This window comes from Tympanuchus pallidicinctus, unplaced genomic scaffold (genome assembly GCF_026119805.1).
Source record: "Tympanuchus pallidicinctus isolate F22 unplaced genomic scaffold, pur_lepc_1.0 scaffold4, whole genome shotgun sequence".
Classification (NCBI taxonomy): Eukaryota; Metazoa; Chordata; class Aves; order Galliformes; family Phasianidae; genus Tympanuchus; species Tympanuchus pallidicinctus.
In genome coordinates, this window is record NW_026294758.1 from 8,753,754 (window position 1) to 8,775,739 (window position 21,986).

The 21,986-nt window shown below is 41.3% G+C and overlaps 1 protein-coding gene across 4 annotated transcripts in view; it reads right to left on the reverse strand.

Moving 5' to 3' along the window:
- The window catches only part of SNCAIP (synuclein alpha interacting protein), a 79,514-nt gene extending 57,772 nt beyond the window's left edge, over window positions 1-21,742 (reverse strand). For 2 of the 4 annotated variants that reach the window (XM_052700592.1, XM_052700594.1), the window contains exon 1: window positions 21,430-21,738. The gene's annotated coding sequence lies outside the window, so the exon portion shown is untranslated. Of the gene's footprint in view, window positions 1-21,429 lie in introns of all 4 variants that reach the window. The other 2 variants (XM_052700595.1, XM_052700591.1) reach the window with 2 other exon arrangements.
- Between the last annotated feature and the right edge of the window lie 244 nt (window positions 21,743-21,986).

The following is a 21,986-nucleotide window of genomic DNA, read 5'->3' on the forward strand; positions in this document are numbered from 1 at the left end:
TGTGCACTGAAAGCTTACCAGCAAACAAACTCTTCAGGGCAGGATCTGAGTCCTTCTGGCTGTGAGCTCTACCTTATAGTAAAGAATGCCATAATTTTAAATTTACAAGATATTTTAAATCAAATTAATATTTCTCCTATATTAGTACTCTCTAATTGAGCAGAAGTGCTTCAGCATTATAGATCCCCCCTCCACAATTTAAATGCGGAGGGTAGATCCAATGCAAATCATAATTAAAGATAACATGAAGTTAAACATATATTCATAGAACACTTTAAAGGGGGAAGTAGGAGCTCATTGCCATTTAAAGACCCTTTTTGAACAAGTGGAGGAAATAGCTACTATGCCCAAATACGGTCAGTAACTGGCATTCTGCAGCTTAGATAAATGGAATTAAACTATCAGTGTAAAAAAGTTAAGTAGAAATACATGATAATTGAAGAGTTTAATGCCCTTTGATTAAAAAAAAAAAAAAAGTCCAAGATGAATGACCAGTACATTATCTTCTCTCAGGAGTAAAAGCTTTTTCTTATATAGAAAATTACTAAATAAGGAACATATAGAACTTATTAGTTAAATGCAATTTATGGTTTTTGTGTGTGAAGCTTATAACAACATTTAACAGGGAAAGACGAAAGTATTATCAAAACCATAGCCCTGTGTTTAGCACCTCTGTGAGAGCACTTATTAGCATGAGCTGGTTGGTGGAGAAGAGGCAGAACCAGACCCAGTTCAACTTCTAATGCAAAAGTCTGTGGGAAGCTGAAGTAAAAGGCACCACCTGCATGTCTTACCATTTGGCTTTGGATTGTATCAACAGCAGCACCTGTATGTTTAGCTGTAAGGGTGCAATCTTCAGTACAGCTGTTATCCTACTATGTTTTTTCTACATCACTGCAAAGAGTGGCATTATGGAAGTAAGTTACAGTAATGGATGTAGTACAGCATAGCATGCAATACTGCTGTGTGTTTTTGTTTGCTGACTAGTCTTCCCTTCCATTTCTACATGGTGTGCAGCTGTCATTTACAGAGGTGAGTTGTTTGATCTGGTTTTGTTCTGCATGTTTGTGAATCTTAAAAACCACAGAAAAAGTTAGCTGGTGGGAAATATCTGAAACTATTGCCATATGGGCTTCTTACGATAAAATAAGAATGCTAATGTTGCACAGCTGTAGGGTATATCATATTAAGAGCTAATAGGTGTGTGGTAGTTCAAAGGGAAAAACTAGGCAAATATAGCCAAACATCTCATTTTTGACAGATCAGTCGACCTCTTATTTATTTTGATCTTTTCATTAGCAATAAGCAGACAGCACATTAGCTTTTCTTCTAGTTTGAATCACATATCATACAGAATCACAGAATCGCCAGGGTTGGAAGGGACCTCAAGGATCATGAATCTCCAACCCCCACAAGCTGTTTCAGGTTTAAAATAACAAATATTGATTTCCAACTCCAAAGGTTTCTCCTTCAAGGTTGATTGAAACAAACATACTTATTTTTCTAGGCCTCATTCCAGAAAGCTCCATTGCATGCATTCCGGTTTAATGCTCAGAGTCCAGTTTTCTTTCTGCTTCAATCTTGAAAGAAATATAAAACTACGGAGAGGAAAAGACTGTTTTATTACGAGAAATCTGGAGTGATTCTCACTGAACAAATGCCTTTCAAGTTGTGCTTATTACTAACAACTCCTCAGTCAGATCACTTAATAACCGGAATATTGATCACATTGTTGCTAAATTGCTGCTTTCTTTTGGGAATGAGGAAGTGGACTTGCTGTCTTCTAGTATTAAATGTGATGGTTTTTTATTAAAGCACTAAATGCAGAAGTATTTAGAAAAGTAAGAGGGAAGTAATTACTAACAATCAAGTAGATACTCCTTGCCCCAAGTTGGGTAAAGTCCAACTCACACAGCTATTAATGAAAAAGTGGAGCTCAGATGTCATTCATAAAGCAAGACTTTGCTTCTGGAATAAGTTAGGTGAAATACTATTTATTCAGTGCTTTAAAAACAAAGAAATGAACAAAAGCCATGAGGAATGTCAATAAGAGTTCTTTACCATCACTGTGCATCCTGATGCAGTACGTGACTGGTACAGTGCCAGTCACTGTAGCTGTTAAAAATAAGTGATGTTGAAGTGCCTTAAGTTGAGAAGGATTTTCTGTGCATTTCATGAGAGTAGGAGACTAAGCAAGTGAACCACACAATATTACCGACCTCAGCATGACATCTTTAAAATGAACTCCCTAAGACTGCACTGGATGCAAGGCTGGATGACTGTGTGATCTTGAGATCTAGGTAAAACTCTTTAAATTGGTCCAGAAAACAATACATTTGTTCTCATCTAAAAATCTGCACTGAATATGCACTGCCTTTATTAGGAATAGAACCATTCTCAGTATTTGTACTTCTGTAGGGCTGTAGGTAGATTGTTCCTGCACGTCTGGAATGCAAGGATTTCTAAATCCTATTCTTAAAGTTTGTATATGTTAGGGTGGTTTTTTTTTTTTTGGAAATCATTGTGCTTTGCTGCATTCCTTTTCCCGTCCTATCGGTGTAGCTTGAGCAATGATGATAATTATGCTGATTAAAAGGAGTGCTTTTACTTTGACTTGCTTTAGAAGTGCCATACTGTTTATAAATTGCTGCTGTGAACTTTTAAACTCAGGAAAACTTCTGAATAAATGTGATAAGGGATAAAGCAGTCCCAGTCTCAGAATTTATTCTTTCATTGAAATAAATTGCTCCATTTTTCAGCCTTACTGTTAACTTCTCATTTTTTTCTTGCAACAAGTTGTTATTTTAAATGCAGCTTTACTCTTTAAAATCTCTTGCTCCTGTTGAGCTGTCCCCTTTATATTTTTATATTTTAAAGTTGACTGGACAGATAATTTCCTTTGCATGATATATTTTTCTTGGCTTACACTGAAGGAAGGAAAGTATATAGAACAAACTCATACAAGAGAGGTTCAGTCAGTGAGAGACAAACCAGACACTGAGCAGGACAAGTAATAGAAAAAAATGTTATTACACATAATTAGAAAAAAACTTTGGGAGCCCTAAAAGGTAAGAAAAATTGGTTAACGCTTCAGACTGCATTGTAGTACCACAAATCCTTCTATGACTTAGTAGTGTTAACACACTCTAACCATGTCAGCATGTCATTTTATTTGAATGCATAAAACTGAAGTGATATTCTTCAGAAGCCAATAACTCTTCATTTGTGATGCAGTATCACCCTTTACAATGCTGTCTGTTTGAATATTTATGATCATATCCTGGTAGCTTTCCCCTTAGAGTTAATGAAGGGAATGTAAATATAAATGAGAAGCTGGCATGTAAGTTTGCAGATGACACGAAGTTGTGAGGGAGTGTTGATCTGCCAAGCAGAGAAGGGCACTAAGAGGGACCTGGATAGACTGGATCGATGGGCCAAGATAAAATGTATGAGTTTCAGTATCAGTGTGTGAGTATTCAGTTGCAGTGTCAAGTCCTGCATTTTGGTCACAACAACCCCAGGCAACTCTACAGGCTTGGGGACGAGTGGCTGGAAAGCTGCCTGATGGAAAGGGACCTTGGTGTGCTGATGGACAGTCGGCTGAATACGAGGCAGCAGTGTGCCCAGGTGGCCAAGAAGGCCAATGGCGTCCTGTCTTGTATCAGGAATGGAGTGGTGAGCAAGGCGAGGGAAGTCATCGTGCCCCTGTACTTGGCATTGGCGAGCCCTCACCTTGAGTACTGCGTTCAGTTTTGGACACCTCAGTACAGAAGGGACATGGAGGTGCTGGAGCAGGTCCAGAGAAGGGCAACAAGGCTTGTGAAGGACTTGGAGAATATGCCCTATGAGGAGATGCTGAAGGAACTGGGGCTGTTTAGTTTGGGGAAAAGGAGGCCTGAGGGGAGACCTTATTGCTCTCTTCTAATACCTGAAAGGTGCTTACAGCAGAGCGGGGTTGGTCTCTTCTCACTGGTGACAGGACGAGGGAACATGGCCTCAAGTTGCACCAGGGTAAGTTAAGGTTGGATATCAGGAAACATTTCTTTACAGAAAGAGTTGTTAAGCATTGGGATAGGCTACCCAGGGAGGTGGTTGAGTCACCATCCCTGAATGTGTTCAAAAACCATTTATGGTGCTCAGGGACATGATTTAGCAGAGGGTTGTTAGAGTGAGGGTAATATGGTTAGGTTGTTGTTGGACTCAATGATCTTTAAGGTCTTTTCCAACCTGAGTGATTCTATGATTCTATGGTTCTATAACTGGATTATGCTTATATTGAGCAGCTCTGCCAATTGACAAGGACAGAAACAGACACAAAGAGACAGATGCTATACCCTTCCAAAAGAACAGTCTTCAATAAGAGACCATGCAGCTAGGTAGCAGGGAACATACACAGCAGTAAGACAGGTATGATGGCTGCACAGGCAGTGGTCTTAGCCAAGACAAGATGTGCTAGGACCCTGCTCTGTGCTTGGGCCACAAAGCCCCAGTTTTTTTGATTTAATTCCATAATGCAGTTAATGTTTTCCCTGATTATGGCAGTGTTCCTGAATGTGTTACAGAGCTTTCCTTACGTTATGTAAAAAAAGCAAACATAGTACAAAGATAAATTAATTTATGGTAGGAGTTCACCATTACAGTGAAATATGAAGATGGCAAAACTAATTTCAGCATTCAGGGTATTTCCTACTGCTGACAAATAATGTGCCTTCCTGAACTGCAGGTTTTAACTCAGTGATAGGCTTTTTACTGCTATGTATTCATCATAATGCAAAATTACACTGTTCTTTTTGTTGGACAAGAAAAAAAGAAAAAAAAAAAAAGAAAACTCGCTTTGATTCTCTTCATATTTCTTAATGTCAGGGGAAAAAATCAGATACTTACCAGATTTCAAGCATTTATTGAAACATATTATGTGCTTATTTTAAATATATAAAGCCTCTCCTTTCCATCAACGAAGCTTGTTTATCTTGAGTTACTGTACCATCTAATGCTTAGGGAAGGTTAATGTGTTTACTTCTTTATCTCAAACCTGCAACTATAAAATGTAATATTATCACCTAATCAAAAAGCAACCATGATGACATTCTGAGAATTAAAGTTTAAGCCTTTAATATTAACTGTGGTTAAGGAAACAGTTTTTGCCAATCACTATAGAAGTATTCACATCTGATTTAATTTACATTTGTTTGGAAGTTCAAGTAAATCCTCAGATATTTTGGTTTAATAATTACGGAATCTAGAAAATAAAATCCCATGTGGCTTTTAGCATGATTTCTGATTTACAGCTGAAGTAGCCATTTAAATGACAGTGAAACATGGAGTCGTAAGATTGTAAATGCTCTTCAAGATCACCAAGACCAGCCATCAACCTGAAGTGGCGCAGAGTCCCTGCCTATCAGATGGGTTTTACGGTCCCTTACAACCCCAGCCTTTCTGTGATTCTCAAGCAGACTGACAGTCCTGTCTAACTTGGTATCATCTGAGAACTTATTGAGGGCACACACAATCACCTCACCCAGGTGTAACTGACCCCAAGACTGAGCCCTGAGGAACAGCACTGGTGACCAGCTACCCACTGGACAGGACTCCATTCGTGGTTACTCTTTGAGCCCAGCCATCCAGACAATTCTTCATCCAGTGAAGTACAAACCTACTAGATCCTAAGAGCATCTAGTTTCTCCAGAATACCTGTAGGAAACACTATCAAATCTTTGCTGAACCCAAATGAAAAGCATTCACAGTCTATCCCTCAAATGCTAGTAGGCTCTCTTTCATAGAAGGAGATCAGGTCAGTCAGGCAGGACTGAGTTCTGCAACATTAACTTTCACTGCAGATTTGCAGAGACACATGCAGTGCCATAGGAATTGCTGAATTTTCAGATGAAGAAAATACTAAGCTTATGACTTATGGTATAGTTTCAGTAAGAGATCAGTCCTGTAGAGCTGTAACTATTAAATCAATTATCCTGTAGTGGATAGATTCAAATGGTGGCAGCGCCCATCACCAAAAATACTCATTAAACCTCTTTTTTTTTCTTTTTTTTCTTGCAAATGACTTAATGTCTTACTTATCCACAAGTTAGCTCAAGCTTGTACAAATTCTCTAAAAATGTAGCAGGACCTTTTAAGCAGTTACTTCCACTTTGAGGAAACTGCATCTTAAGAAGATCTACATGGTCCTTCAGAATCAGATGGCATGCCCCATTCTGAGTATAAGCAAGAGGAGGCGCTAGCTGTGCTCAGGGTTTTACCAGTGATGCACATGACAGTTCTGGCACTGGCTGCACTGGCTGCACATCACCATCTCCTTACAGAAGGGGAGCCTTACAGATTCCAAAGGGTGTGAGTGTGGGATGCGACGAAGAAGATTATTACTTCCTTAATGTACACTAAATGTAGTTTTCACAGCAAGAAAGAGAATAACATCTCTCTGCAGAATTACGGTGATCTATCTACAATACTGGCATTTTTTTCACTTTCTCAGTGTTGTGGAAGCAGTCTCCTTCAAAACCAATGTGTTATGCTGCTGTCCAAGAGAAAAAAAAAAAGTGATCTACAAATATTTTTAAAAGATTTTATAAGTATACTAATTTTTCAAGCATACTGCTTGGTTTTGCCATTTAGGGGAAAGGAATTTTTGTGGCTGTTGGTCCTGGTGAAACTTGCATTTTTCATGCTGCAGTTGGAAATCTAAAATACACATAAGGAACATTGCATTACACCATACTTGTGGTTCAAACATCACTTCACTTTCTGCCCCATCAAAGCAATCATTCCTAACATGTTTTTAAAATCTAAAAAGACAAAAAATAGTTGTTATTTATTCATTTGGATCACAAACTCATGTTTCAAGAGCCAAAACTATAGCAATAGGTTGATAGTGCAGGTTTCCTTCTGCAAGTTCTCATAAGGTTGATTTTATGATTAATGACACTACATAGCCCTTGTAAGCAAAAACAAAAACAAAAAAAACCCTCCGAAACTGTAGGATTTCACTAATAAGTTCTGCTAATGATTTTTTTTTTCCTTTGCTTATTGAAATAGTGAAAAAACAACAATGTATAAAGCTAATGGACTAAAACTAAAAAATACAGCCAAACCAAGGGAAAAATTAATGACATTTCATACCAAGATATGAATAAGAATAAATTATACCAGAAGCACTGGCTTAATTGGTAATAAAACAGAATGTGTGTAATGATGGGAAATGTGCCACTGATGGATTTTGGAGCTCTGGGTGTATAACGACTCACATTGTACTTGGACAAGTGGTAACACGGTCATTGTGTTCTGTGCTTGAAAACAAGGAATCTTCAAAGAAGTCTTCAGATATGTTTGCTTTGAATGTTAGTAATTTAATACTTACACTGAGTGGGGTTAAACTAATGCATACAGATCAGAAGACTGTATACGGTGAAACTCTCCCTGGAAAATTATCACTGAGCAGAAATGTTGGGAGTTAGCATTCTTCAGCCACTTCAGAAACATGAAATTTGTCAGAAAAAAAAAATCTTAACAAAGCAAGCTTAAAAGATAATCTATCTTTTTTTCCTGTGCTTCCTGAAAAAAAATAGGAAAGAAAAAAAGACACTTTCTCCTCCTAACCGTGACTCCTCTGAGAAAAAGACCACATATTTGTGATTACAAGAATACCCCGCTGAAAATGGAATTTGTGACCTTCCAAGTGGAAATACAGTTGCCGAACTAAGAGAATCATGTTGAGTGATGATCTGGTGTTATTTTTTTTTTGTTGTTGTTTTGTTAGTTAGTTAGTTACTTTTCCATAACTGCCTCTTAAATCAGTAAATTCTGCGGCACAAAGAAATTTTATTTCGTGTTACCTATCTTTTCTACTTTAAATATCAGTGGTTCATAAAAGTTCATAAATGTGAATGCTCAAGAGGTTTACACGCATCACTGAGAACAGTAAAATGAATGGTTACACATCTGCAGTCTGAACTTTGAGATGAATACAAGCAAATCGTGAATGCGCATTTTTCAAGTGATTGCGCTCATTATTTTCCATTGACTCATGACTGTTGGCAGAAATGAATAATACATTTTAATATAGCATAGAGGTTCAACAATCAAATCCAGAGATTATGCATGGGTATATATCCATCTTCTGTGCATACATAATGTCAAAGCTATAGGTTGTCATCTGTTTTTAATACTAAAACACCAAATAATGTATAATGCAGAACTGTAAAATATATATAGAACACTGCATCAATCATGTACAAGTACTTGTGCTGTTCAACATTTCTGTAAATCCTCCATTAAACTTAGATTTGAGAATGAACCAAAGACTTATATGCATCAAGTCATGGTTGCTTGGAACACTGAAAGAGACATAAAATGCTGCTCTATTTCTATTACTTGCAGTTCACATCGTTATTTCAAAGAAAACCAGTGACTGAAATACAGCACACTCCACATTAAAGACAGTGCTTCATCTCCTTAATGCAGGATGCAAACTACTTAATGGCAACTGGGATATCAGCTGACTGGACTTTTAATTATCTGATGCCATCAGAACTCTCCTAACAAGCAAAGAAACAGCAAAGCTTTACCCAGCTATTTAGTAACATTGTCACATAAGAAGGAATAAATATCTGAATACTAACAGTCTTGCTTTGCATTTATGCACTACGAATCAAGTCCCACAATGGACCGTAAACCATTAGACAAAACAGTCACCTCTTCTATATGCAAAACACAGAAAAATTAAACTTCAACTATTATATTTCAGTGGCTGCTGGGGATGAATAGCTCACGTATCACCTAAAATGATTCCATAATAATATAATATTTTACTAGCATAAAGAAGAACCACATTGGAACTTGTGTAGTATGCCTGTATTTACTTGAGCAAAGCTTTCAAAGATGCTGATTTTCAGGAAAATTAAATGTAACACTGAGAAAAGTACTAGTGATGTATTCATTCCCAATCAACTTGAGAAGAAGGGGATCTAAGCAAATATGCACAACATATTGCTTTAACAACAATTTACTCCAGGTACCATTCTCAAAGTACTCTGCCATAAAAATTTTCACAACTTCTAAAGTATTTTGGCAGAAGTAATAACTATTCAACATCTGTAGAGCTGTTGCAAGTTCTTGAGCTACACAAATAATAAAAAGATGCCTTCTTTTTGGTAGCCTAGTTCTCGTGTAAAAATCCTAGTAATAGCATCCACAGGGAACCAGAAACTTGGCCCTAAAGTAAGATGGAGCAGCAAAAGGCTTATTTCAAGCACCACTGCTAACATAGGCTCCAACTCTCGTGTTAGGATGAAATCAAGCATAGCAAAGCTCACTCTTTCCAAACCATGTGTTGGCTTGGGGGGAGGTGGGGAATTCTGTGTCAACAGTTTTAATAGAGCAGATGTGACTCACTGCGCACTCATTTAAAAATCAGAAACTCAGGTCTCTCTTTTTTCCACTGAATCAGTGGCAGCAGCACTGGGGGCTGTAGCACGGGAGCAGCAATCCTTCAGAAGATGTTTCTGCTGTTAGTAAAATCAGCTAGATTAAATCACACAATCTGACACTGCAGTTTTACAACGTGAAACTCAAACCTCGGCTTTTGTTTGTCCCTCTCGTGCCATGCAACACCCTTACTTGACTTGTTCTCCACAGCTCATATCTTCTGTGATTCAGGGATCACAGAAAAAAATCTGAAATGAATTTAATCAGTACACCATCCCTATAAATCTTCCTAATTTCTTTTTCTTTTTGTCACTGAAGAACACACTTCATTTATAAGTGTTGTCTCAACAAACCAAATAATCTGAGATATCTTTGCTCAACATATTTTGAACGCTGACAGCATCCGTTAGACCATGTTTGGTTTTTTTGCTTGTTATCTATTGTAAAGATCAGGAAAAGGTATTTTTCATTTTCTTTTATCTTTCATTTTCTCATTTAAATTCCTCAACCCAATTCAATAATCATCCATTAGAATTTCAACACCATGTAGTCCCACTGTGGCCCATTCAGTTAATCTCAAAAATATCTTGGGAAAATACTAATGCCAAATGGTACCCTCTTAAGTTTACAACATTCAAATGCTGTATTGAACACCATAACTTAGAACTTGCCTCATTTACACTTGCCTGCCAAAATATATATCCTGCATTTAGTCCCATGGTGATTTTTTTTTCCTTCATGATAGCTTTAACTATAAATTCAAGGGAAAGCTCCTGTGCGAGTAACATTCCATTCCAGGGTGACAATGTACGGAGTGTCTCCTGGGATGCTGGAGTGTATGCGTGGACCTGATGAGCAAACAGCACTACTCACTCTCCCAACTGGCAAATTGGTCAGCCTTGGGCAGGGCATATGGTGCAAAGCAAAATGTGTCAGGAGACTGTAGTAAGAGGCAGCCCCAAGCTGAGCGATGTAGTAAATATACTGGAAGGAAGGGAAGCATCCAGAGGGATCTGAACAGGCTGGAGAAGTAGGCAAATGAGAACCTAATGAGGTTCAACAAGGCCAAGTGCAGGGTGCTGCACTTGAGTCAGGGAAATCCCACGAGTTTATACAAACTGGGGGAAGATCTCCTTGAGAGCAGCCTTGCAGAGAAGGACTTGGGGGTCCTGGTGGGTGAGAAGCTGCACATGAGCCAGCAGTGTGTGCTTGCAGCCTGGAAGGCCAACTGTGTTCTGGGCTGCATTAAAAAAGGGGTGACCAGCAGGGAGAGGGAGGTGATTGTCCCTCACCACTCAGCTCCGAGGAAAGGATGAGGGAACTGGGCTTATCTTGGAGAAGAGAAGGCTCTGGGGAGACCTCATTGTGGCCTTCTAGTAGTTGAAGGGAGCATATAAACAGAAGGGGGAACGGCTGTTTATGTGAATGGATAGGGATAGGACAAGGGGGAATGGTTTTAAACTGAAACAGGGGAGGTTTAGGCTGGATGTTAGGAAGAAGTTTTTCACCCAGATGGTGGTGAGGCACTGGAACAGGTTGCCCAAGGAGGCTGTGGATGCCCCATCCCTGCAGGCATTCAAGGCCAGGCTGGATGTGGCTCTGGGCAGCCTGGTCTGCTGGTTGGTGACCTGCACACAGCAGGAGATGGAACTAGATGAGCACTGTGGTCTTTTTCAATGCAGGCTATTCTGTGATTCTACGATGAAAGGAGCAGACTCTGAAGGAAAAAGCTTTTTCCCAAAATTCACTCTCCTCGTTTCTTAGAACAACCCTTTTTCATTTGAGATTACTCAGTTAACTACATGAATTCAGTTGCTTGCATGTAATGCTATGGGTAAGTGCTTTTAAAGTAAACAAATACTATTAGATAATACATGAATTTTGCTGCAGATAGAGATAGTAATTTATGTCACAACTAGCACCAGCACTACTGACATATTTGCATGTATCTTTATTTTGATTTAAAAACTGACAAAGGACAAAATCATGGTGATTCTGACAATTTACTCCCTAGACAGAGCTTATAATTGCTTGCTAAAATTATGAGTTAAATGGTGTGAGCTACTGCAAACTTAAATGTCGTCAAATACAGATTATGATTTCCATTAGTTTCAGGGAAATTTCAAAATTCAGAGAAGAACAATCAAATTATTCTTGAGAGATAACTATGACCCTGAGATCAGAAAGTTCTAAAACTGTCATTCATTTTCAATTAAGTGATCAAAAATAGTGCAACAGCACTTGTTTGCTATCCTGTATAAACCACTGCTACTTGCTGTTGCTGCTTTTTAAACAGTACAGGCAGCAGATATAACTCAAAATCAGTGAAACACAACTGAGCTGTAACAAAAGTAACTCCTAACTACAGAAGCACTGCTGTTATTTTAAGCTCTAATTTTGTAGTATTGCCTCCAACAGATTCTAAAAACTCTCTGAAAATTAAATTTCAGTTTTGAAATAAACAAATATGTGTCACTGCATCAAAAACTAACATCTTATACAATGTGTGCATTTGGGGCATTCCTTTACATGTATTGTCTGACACAAAATCTAATAGAATGGTTCCGTTTCAGTATTTTGCAAAAAGATGTTTTCTTCATAAAGGGTATAATCAAGGCTACTCAGAAAATCAGGCAGTTATTGTCATTACTTCTCTCTCCCACTCCTCCTCCAGCATTTTACCAGCCTAAATCTTATTGCCTCAGCCTGTCCAAGCCCTATACATTCACATCTTCACAATGCTTTCAAGGATGCTCAGCAGTATTGTTGTACTGTTTTACAGTCATTTAGAGTCTCTATAAAAATTGAGAAAGCATTATTAATCACATCTAGAAACTGGAAAAGAGACAAAGGGATGCATGGCAAGGCACAGAATAGCATAGCAGAAGGGCTAGAATCAGAAATAGCATGTGGGAGTATCTCTGTGTATGTTCCTATCTCCAGACCATATTGATTGCTGCCAGAAACGGGGGAGCAGCTCTCACTGCAGTACATTTCTTCTATACAGCAAAAGCAAAGAGATTTAATTTGGGAACCAAGTGCTCAAACATGCAGCTTTTGTGGCCAGTTGCCTCATAATGAATTCAGTTTCTTGCTTAGCAACATAAAAGACCCCATCAGAGGCAGGGACATGAGCTGGTCAATGTTGCCTTGCCTGTATTAATTACAATGACATCTCTCTTTCTTCTGTGCTCCTTACCCCTTTATCTATGTGCTTTCCAGAACCATTAGCAAATTAGTCAAGATATCTGTTAAGCATCCCTGGCCACCACATACCTGCCAAAAAGGGGAAGAGTAAGGAAAGCACAAAGTGGCTCTACCCCTCCCTTTTCTAATTTGTTTGAGCTATTTAGGTAATGTCCAACAACAGCTGTTTTTTCCTTAGGAGCACAGAGCCAGCTTTGTGTGCAGAGCCCATTACTGCAGGAGGACTTCTGCAGCATCCTGCAGAATAACTAAGGTGAGTGAAGAAGACAAAGTATACCAAGAGTGATGCACTTAAACTCTAGCACCTTCAAACTATGTGTGGGTGCTGTTCAGGAAAGGGTTATATCTTCTTTACAAAGCTAGATCATATTAGAAAAAGGTACTGCTATTAATAATTCTGCTAGTTCAGTTTCTTAATATATTTTCTCCTCATTTTATTGTCTGGTAAGTGAAAAAATCTTAGAAAACTCATTTAAGATACCCTCGTGCTAGAACTAGGCTTGGCAGGTCAATACTCACGTTATTCTGCCCAATCCCAGCATAGCAATGCTGTGCTTCTCCCTCAGGAGAGCATCAAGGACAGCCATAAGACATACTTCCTTTCTTTTTTTGCTTAAGAAAAGATGAGGAATATTGTATTTTATTTCAGTTCAATCATTTAACTACACAGAAAACAGTCTCTTGGCAGATAAGTAAGCTGTACATTCTAACAGGCTGAAAAGCTCAGCTTCACCTTGTTCTTCTCCAGCATGTCTCATGTCATGGGAACACTAGCCATGTTAGAGTCTATTTTGTACTGCTCTTTGTTTGACACTATTTGCTTTCATGTGAAATACTTTTATGGCACCAAAAATTTTGCATGAAATCATCTTTTTAAGTCCTAGCTTCAATTTCCAAGTCATATTTTTCTCCTTGTCTTTGTTAAATAACACAAAAATTGTACAGTAAAAGAAATTAATACTTGGCACAGCTTCTCAGTCTGTATCCTCAGATGAAGATTAGTTTCACTGTTTTCTGACTTTTGCTGGTTGGTTGGTCAGAAGAGAAAGTACATTTTGTGAATAAAAACATTAAAATCTAATGTGGAAGTATACTTATTGCTGGTAAGCTTTGCTCATATAGCACAGCACCTTAATTGGAAGCACACTTCATTGCGAAGTCCATGGGGTTACTTAATATCAAATCTGACAAAGCCTAAAAATAACCCTCATTACATGCATTAAATAAAGAAATAAAAAAAAAATATCAGAAACAACTTATCTTAAAAATGCAATGAAGTCAGACAGTTTTCTACACGTAATAACAGATGTGTAGTAGTCATGTTAGTGTCATCACTGATATTTTTCCAAGATTTTTCTTTCTGACTTGGAAGAAACTCCAACAGGAATTTTGCAGTGGAAAATTGCCAGAACTCTCTCCCAATTTCTGATGCCCTCTCTATAATTCCATACAGGAGGAAATTAAAATAAACAACTAAAAATAAACAACTATACAAAATAAACAACTAAACATAGTGGAGAAGAAAACTAGACAGTATCAGTGCAAAGGGACACATACCCAGATGCAGTTGCAGTCACAGACAACATAGTAGAGAAGCAGTGGGCATGAAGTCATGAAGGGATTTCAGCATGTGTAGGAGTATTCTTGGCAGTGTTAATACAGACAGCATAATTAAAAATAGCAGCTAAGACAGATGAAAGCAGCCTTCAGCATGGCATGAGAACTTATCCAGAACATTTGGATAGTGCACCCTTCAGTCCAGGTTGACAAGTTTTCACATCACTTACAGATTAAAGGTGGAATCACTGACTAACATACACTGGAAAAGTCCTTCAAGATCATTAACTCCAGCTATCACCTTTGGCCTCCTGAATGCCATCACCAAGCCATGTCCCTTAGTGACATGTCCATACATCTCTGAAATACCTCCACATATGGGAACTCTAACACTGCCCTGAGCAGCCTGTTCTAAGGCTTGATAATACTCCAAATGTCCAAACTAAATCTCCCCTGGTGCAACTTGAGATCATTTTATCCCTTTTTTCCTTTTTTCATAATCCTTCCTCAAGGATCATGAATCTCCAACCCCCCTGCCACATGCAGGGCCACCAACCTCCCCATTTAATACTAGACCAGGCTGCCCAGGGCCCCATCCAACCTGGCCTTGAACACCTCTAGGGACGAGGCATCCACAGCCTCTCTGGGCAGCTGTTCCAGCACCTCACCACTCTCTCTGTAAAGAACTTCCCCCTGACATCCAATCTATATCTTCCCTCCCCCAACTTAAAACCATTTTCCCTGGTCCTGCTGTTATGTACCCGAAAGTCATCTGCTCCTAATTAGTACAGATGTGTCCATACGAGCTACATTCATGCTACTCAACTTCAGTGTAGACAAATCCAGAAAAAAAAATGCTACTACAGACACATTCATCTAAAAACTGTATGTGCAAAAAGAAAAGTCTGGGATCACAGCGTAAAGTATGTGGGACCTGATGAGGAACACATGCTTGAGGGAGTGTCCATTTTACTAAGCTGGATCAGGAGAGCTTACTTCTCTCCCCACACAAGCTGCTCTTCTTGAACTCCTGGAGTTCCTTGAACTCCTACAACATGAAGTTGCAGGTTGGCCTTTCCTATGGGGTTTGGCAGATTTAGGCCAGACTAATTGGAAAGTTCAGGTACAGCTACTCACCCAGTTTCACCGGGTAATGAAGCAATAGTGTTACACTCTACAGGCAGCTGGAGGCAACAGTGTTATGTATAAATGGCACTCATTCATCTTCATAAAGCACTAATGCCAGAAGGCTAAATCCTAATCTAAGCAGGCACTTTAGTTATCCACTGTTTCAAGGCCGTTATTTCAGAAGAATATCAAGACATCAATAACATCTTCATCCACAACTGTTGTTAACAGGGGCAGAACAGACTGTAGCGCAGCACCTGTTAGTTGGTCAAGTCCTTTACTGTCAGCTCCTCATCCCCTCTAATGGTGGTCTGCTACACAGGGAGCAAAGATTGCTGTACAAGCACAAAGTGGCAGAGGCCTCTCAAGGATGGCTTACAACAGCTTATCCAGCAGGTGACCAGAAGAATTTACACATGTACCTAACCTGTATTCTGAACAATACGCTCCAGGGAGATGCTGCATGCATTTTGCTAAATCACAGCCAGCACACAGGTTCAGAAGCAAGGCTGCTCTTCAGCATGTTTAGCTGCCTTATGAGGAGAGAATAAAGGCAAACAAGCTAATTCTGCCTCAAACAATTGCAGTTCTGGCTGGAATCAAATCAGTGCAGCAGGGATTGCATCTGGGCTAATTTACCAAGGGAAGAAGAGAGTGAGTGAAGGACAGACAGTTCTGAGCAGAAGGGTAAGAATCCTGTGCTGCTGTCTCTCCCTGGAAACCCTACAGACATCCTCTGCCATGCTCCACATGGCAGCTCAGACCTAGGCCCATGAGCACAACTGAAACTCCAGGCACTCAGGCAGCGCTTCTCACGTTTCAGCTAAGAAATATTTCCTGAGGTGCTTCAACAGAAAGCATACAGTACATTAGAAAGCACACAGTATGTACAGTACAGACAGTACATTATCTTGTCTGCTGTGGGAGCATCTCAGAAAAGAGCAGGACTGCAGTGTTCACTGCATTGTTCGCTAACATGTTTCACCTGCAACCCTTAAGAGAATTGTGAGGAGGGTTCCATTTCTATGGAGTTCTGATATCTGAAGTTAGATGAGACGTGAAAGATGGCATGGAGAAATCTACCTGTCATGGTTTTGTGACAGATATACCTTACCAAAGCTTTTCAAACTATTGGGCAGCTGAGTCCCTGCTGCATGTACCAGCACAAAGCTCACAGTGATGAGCAATAACTCCTCTTGTGACTAATTGCTTTGCCGGCATCCTTTCCAAGATCTGTCCTGTTTCATCCAAATAGCAGCCACTGTTTTATCATAATTAGACTGTAGGAGGTGATTCTCTTTCTCCTAAGGGTATCCTAAGATGCCACACACAAATAACTAGTACAAGCAATAAATATACGGAGCAATAAAAAACAAAATCAATCTTCTAAAAACTGTGCTATCAAATTGCTGTAATGAAATAGGAGATGAAGATTTTGCAGTATCATATCCAAAAGAACAGTGAGCAAGTGAATCTTCCTGTATCTGCTGTATCCTGTATCTGACACACTGCTGTTCCATTAGCAGGCTGCCTCTCTATGCATCTGCCAAAAAAATGCCCTTCAGGATTCTACAGATAGGAAGTAAAAACCTTTGACGCTGTTGAAGATTGTGGTATTTGAATGATAATATCCCAGTATTTAATATAATTAGTGCATTTACCTTAAGGCTGCCTGAAAGTATGAGAGAAACTCAAATGAGTACATTTAGACTAAGAGGAATAGAGACATGGGTCAAAGAGGATGGCACGATCCTTCTGCTGTGCTGGCACCCTTCTTCTACTTAGTATGCTATAATTCCTAATTTTGTTTTGCCATTTTAAAGTTATTGTTATTTTCTAAATGTTGGACACAGCAATTACAAATATTCAGATAAATCTCTCACCATACTGACAACCGTAGCATTACAAACCTGAAGCCAAATCCAAAGCTCTTCTTAAGCTTTTTAAAATGTATGACTGTGACTACAGGCAGATCTGAGAGTGTAGCTTGCAAAAGGCAGAGTATTTACAGTTGTACATTACTAAACGAGAGATATGAATATGCAGATGTAAATATGCCAGTGGTTATATGTTGTTACTGGATTTCCCATTTCCTAAGAAAAATGGCAGTCCTTATGGCCAGATCCTGCAGAAGCACTCATGGATGAACAAGCAAAACAGTATGACTTCAGATTACAGTTGTGAGCAGAGAGCTGTCATGCACATGCAAGGAAGCTATGCAGCATAGGCTGACTTTTGCTCACAGATGTAAGCACAGATTGCTAAAATGGGGGAGCCGAAGGGAAGTGTTTAAGTTCCTGATTATAGCTGCATTTTCAAGGACAAGTTCCAGATTGATATAATAATAATAAATGGGGAGGAGAGGAAGGAGAGGTCATGTAATGCTTTGTATTGAGTTTAAAGGTAAATGAGACAATGTCTTTTTCTCCAGTACAAAAAGGGAAAACAATACCAGCATTTCAACTGCAAACTGAAAAGGAAATGCTTAGAGCAAACATTACAGAGCTAATACGATACTTCAGCAAAAAGTATTTCCACGTTTGACTTGATAATTATTTATTAAGTGCAAGTCAAACACATCCATGTTCAGAACAAATTTTTGTAAATGCGTCTTGACTCACATGAAAACAAACCCAATGAAGGATTTTCCCAGCCATCAGATGGTGACAGCTGAATGGCACTTTCCTTCTCTTAAATAGCTGCAGGATCTCCATACCTCTGGAACTTGATTATAGAAGTGGAAATTACAATTCCATCTCAGGCAGGTAAGCAGCAAGCAATATTTCTGCTGCAATAATTAATTAATTTCTCTTTCCCCATCAGTTAAAAAGTCACTTGGGATCTTAAATCAATAAGGCATCGTGATGCATACATTCTATTCTCTTGTTTTCAATGGTTCCATTGTGCACATAATTCCATTGCACAACCACATTTGCATTTAAAGATGAATTCCCTGATGTTTGCTGTGCACCTGCTCCAACTCCTACATCCTCCGCCTCCTCTGAGGAGCAGATTCATCTTCCAGGAAAAAAGCAAGCCCAGACACAATCTTCCCTCAGATCCTCCTGCAAACTCTCTGATGATTGCTCCCTTCAGTTTGGCCATGGCCCTGTTCTGACCATTTTTGAGAAGAAAATCTTTGTGCCCTTCCAAAATCTATTACTTCCCAACATGTTTTTAACAATTTCTTGCTGCCACAATGGGGAAAAATATACATTGACAGTAAAAAAAAATCACTGTATTTTCTAGGTAATTTACAGGAAAGTATTGGTAAACTAGCTCCTTGCAAATACTTGAATCTGAAAAATGCTAAGTTTTCTTTCCTTTACTTGATAATACTCAAGATGGTTTTATAAGGGAAGATGAGATGTTCCTTCTGCCATTCCACTTTTAAGTGTAGCCCGAAACAGACATAGCTTTACTCTCAACATATGCATCATGATTTATTTATTTTAAACAAATTATAAATCAAACCGTAAATAAAGCTGGAATCAAAAGGAGGTGGGAGGTGTTCCCCTTTTGCCCCCTCCTCCCTCCTGCAATTAGCCACAGAGAGCTGCTGGAACTCCTGGCAGCAATAGAAGCAGACAGCGTGGAAACACAGCTTTGCTGCACGCCGCCCCATCCTCAGCCAGAGCAGTCAGGAACAGAGGGAGGGGAGGCAGCATGCTGCATTCACTGCTCAGCAGCTGCTGGGGCTGCTGGGGTAGCTGGTCCTTGTGCATGTGCCCATACAGCGTCACTCTGCACCCCATGATGCCACAGCCACGACTGCCAGAATCCCTGCTCCACTGCCAGCACATCACATCTGTTCTTCTCTGTGACAGCTGCATGTCCCACGCAGGGCTGCTCTCATGTTGGCACCCCAGCACAATATCAGGACAGTGTGACTTGCACGTCTCCATTTCAGAGAGTAGGCAGTAAGGCAGCTGCAGCAGGGCTGCCATGCTTCCTCCTTACTGGTTCTTCCTGCTATCCACGCAGACAGTGCAGGGATGCACTGTGTGAGGTGATCTGTGCCACTGTGAGAGGCATGCTACCTCAAGGATGCACGGGAAGAGGAGGTAACCCCAACATGCTGCATCCAGATCTACAGAGTATGCTACAGAGCTTCACATGGGGACAAGTGGTAAGGCCAGAAAGGAGAGACAGAAAGGCAACAGGACAGACTGAGTTGTTCTGACAACTCAGATATCTCAAATATCTCAAGAGTGATGAGATATTTACAGAACCACAGAATCCTGAGGGGGATGGGGAAGACCTCCCGAGTCCCACCCCCAGCCCCATACAGGAGCACCCAGACCCACGCTGTGTATCTGAGTGGTGTCCCAGTGCTCCCTGAGCTGCGGCAGCTCAGGGCTGAGCCCACTGCTGGATCACAGAATCACAGAATGGCCCAGGTTGGAAAGGACCTCATGGATCATGAAGCTCCAACCCCCCCACCACAGGCAAGGTCACCAACTTCCACATTTAATACTACAACAGGTTGCCCAGGGCACCATCCAACCTGGCTCTGAACACCTCCAGGGGTGAGACTTCCATTGGTTCCTCAATAATGAGAAAAATACACAAAAACTTGCCAATCACTCATCCACAGCACTGGGGTAACTGTTCTGCGCCTGCAGCAGTGTCACTTGGCCACCTAGTGCAGCTAGTCTGCCTTCCACATGTGGCTCTTTGTCAATGCAGAACTGAGTCCCAAAGAAATCAGGTCAAACTTGCTTGCTTACCACATCATTTTCTGTCCTTAAAAAAAATAAAGCTGCTGAGGAGAGGAGTTTTTTCTGTCTCATATAATCCACTGTCTTCTCCAAGACCTCCTCACCTGAAAGTCTGTTTATCTCAACAAGCTACTGTGGCAGGCCAGTCCCTCAGAGCCTCCCCAGATATGGAGGTGGATCTTCACTGCCCCCTCTTCTGAAAGAAATGTCCCCATTTCATCCATCTTCCTACAAGCCACAAGTCACATTTCTTTTTGCACTGCATGGAGCCAACAACACAGATCAAAAACCACTAAGGTCTGGAGGAGAGGTCTGCTGGTTTATGATACTGTTAGTGAAATGGTGCGCAGCTTCTGACAGAACATGCAGACAAAGCACACTACACCTTGTGAAGGATGCCAAAAATGATTCTTTTTCACATTAGGTGTGGGTGCTATGTGCAGAAATCGCTGCATAACTTGTGAATTCTCACTGGAATGGTGATACAAGTGACAACAGCTCAGGCCAAATTCCAATTGTGCTCACATTCAGCCTTTCTCATCAGTTCCCAATGAGAGTCCTTTTAAGCCTGCTCTCAACAGCAGGGCTCTTGCTCAGATATAAAAGCCTCAGGTGTGGCTACAGTGTGCCATACCCACAGCCTCAGCAGCACAAGAAGCCTAGTGGCTTCCTATGCTCACCGAGCAGCATATGAGCTGCCTGCAGCAAGTCGTGGCCTGAAGATGCCCACACTGACCAGCAAGGCAATGGGCTTGAATACTTCGTTAGGTAGTTAGGGACACGTGCAGTACAAGATGCAGCAAGACGGCTTGCCTCCATGGTTTCTACAGAACCACAGCGACTAGCACGCTTGGGTTAAGTTTTTTTTTCTTTGCTTTGTTTCATTTTTTTTGTCGAGAAGTGGTGCTAACTGATCAGTGTGTCTTTAAGTACTGTGGCTTCGAGCCAGCAACTGAAATGCTACGAGGTAGCAACACCGACAGCGAAGCACACGTCTGTCTGGGAGCTGATCTGTGCGCCGTCCTTCCCGTTTGCTCATAAAACAGCTCGAACAGGCTGCTACAAGAAAGAGGTCTGATCCCGGCTTCGCGCCCTCGGACCGCGGTTGACCCAAGCTGCTGTTTTTCTACCGGAGAACTCGCTACGCGCTTCCTCGCAGCTACAAACGCGTAACTTTTGCTCGGTTTCCCCCCCGATTCCGACGCAGGGGCTGCTGCCGGAGGAAACGCCGGGGCTCACAGCGCCCGGGCTGCGGAGGTTGAGACGGGAGGCGCCCGCGGCCGAACCCCGTCCCGGGCTGCACGGCGCGGGGCTCGCCGCCGCCTTCTCCGCGGTCCCCGTTCCGCACCCCTCCCGCCCGCGGGCCCACAAAGCCGCTCACCTCGCCTCACCCCGCGCCGCGCTCCGCTCCGCCGTTCAGCGGCCGCCGCCGGGTGATGGAGCCGGGGAAGGACCCAGGTGCCGCCTCCCCGCGCCGGTGCGGGATCGGGCCCCGCCCTCGGCCGCTTGCCTTCCTCCGGGTGGCCCCGCCGCGGCCCGGCGCGCTCCGCGCTGGCAGTGCCGTTGCGGACGGTCCCGCTGCTGCGTCACGATGCGGTCGCGCCGCGCTCCGCGGGCTCAGGGGCGGCCCCGATGCGAGCGGCGGCTTCGTGCGGGGCTGCGGTGGTGCGGAATAGCGCCCGGGGGTCTCTTCTTCGCCCTGCCCCCCCACCCTTCCCTTTATTTTCCGCCCCTTCCCCCGTTTTCCCTCCTTTCTCCGCCCTCTTCCCCTCCCATTTCCCTCTTGCTCCCCCTTTTCCTCCCCTTTTCCCCCTTTCCCCTTCCATTTTTGTCCATTTCTTTCCTTTTTACATTATTTTCATTTTTTTCTCTTCCCTTTTTTTCTCTTTTTCTTCCCTTCCCCCATTCTTTTTCCCTTTTCCCGTTTTCGTTTTTTTT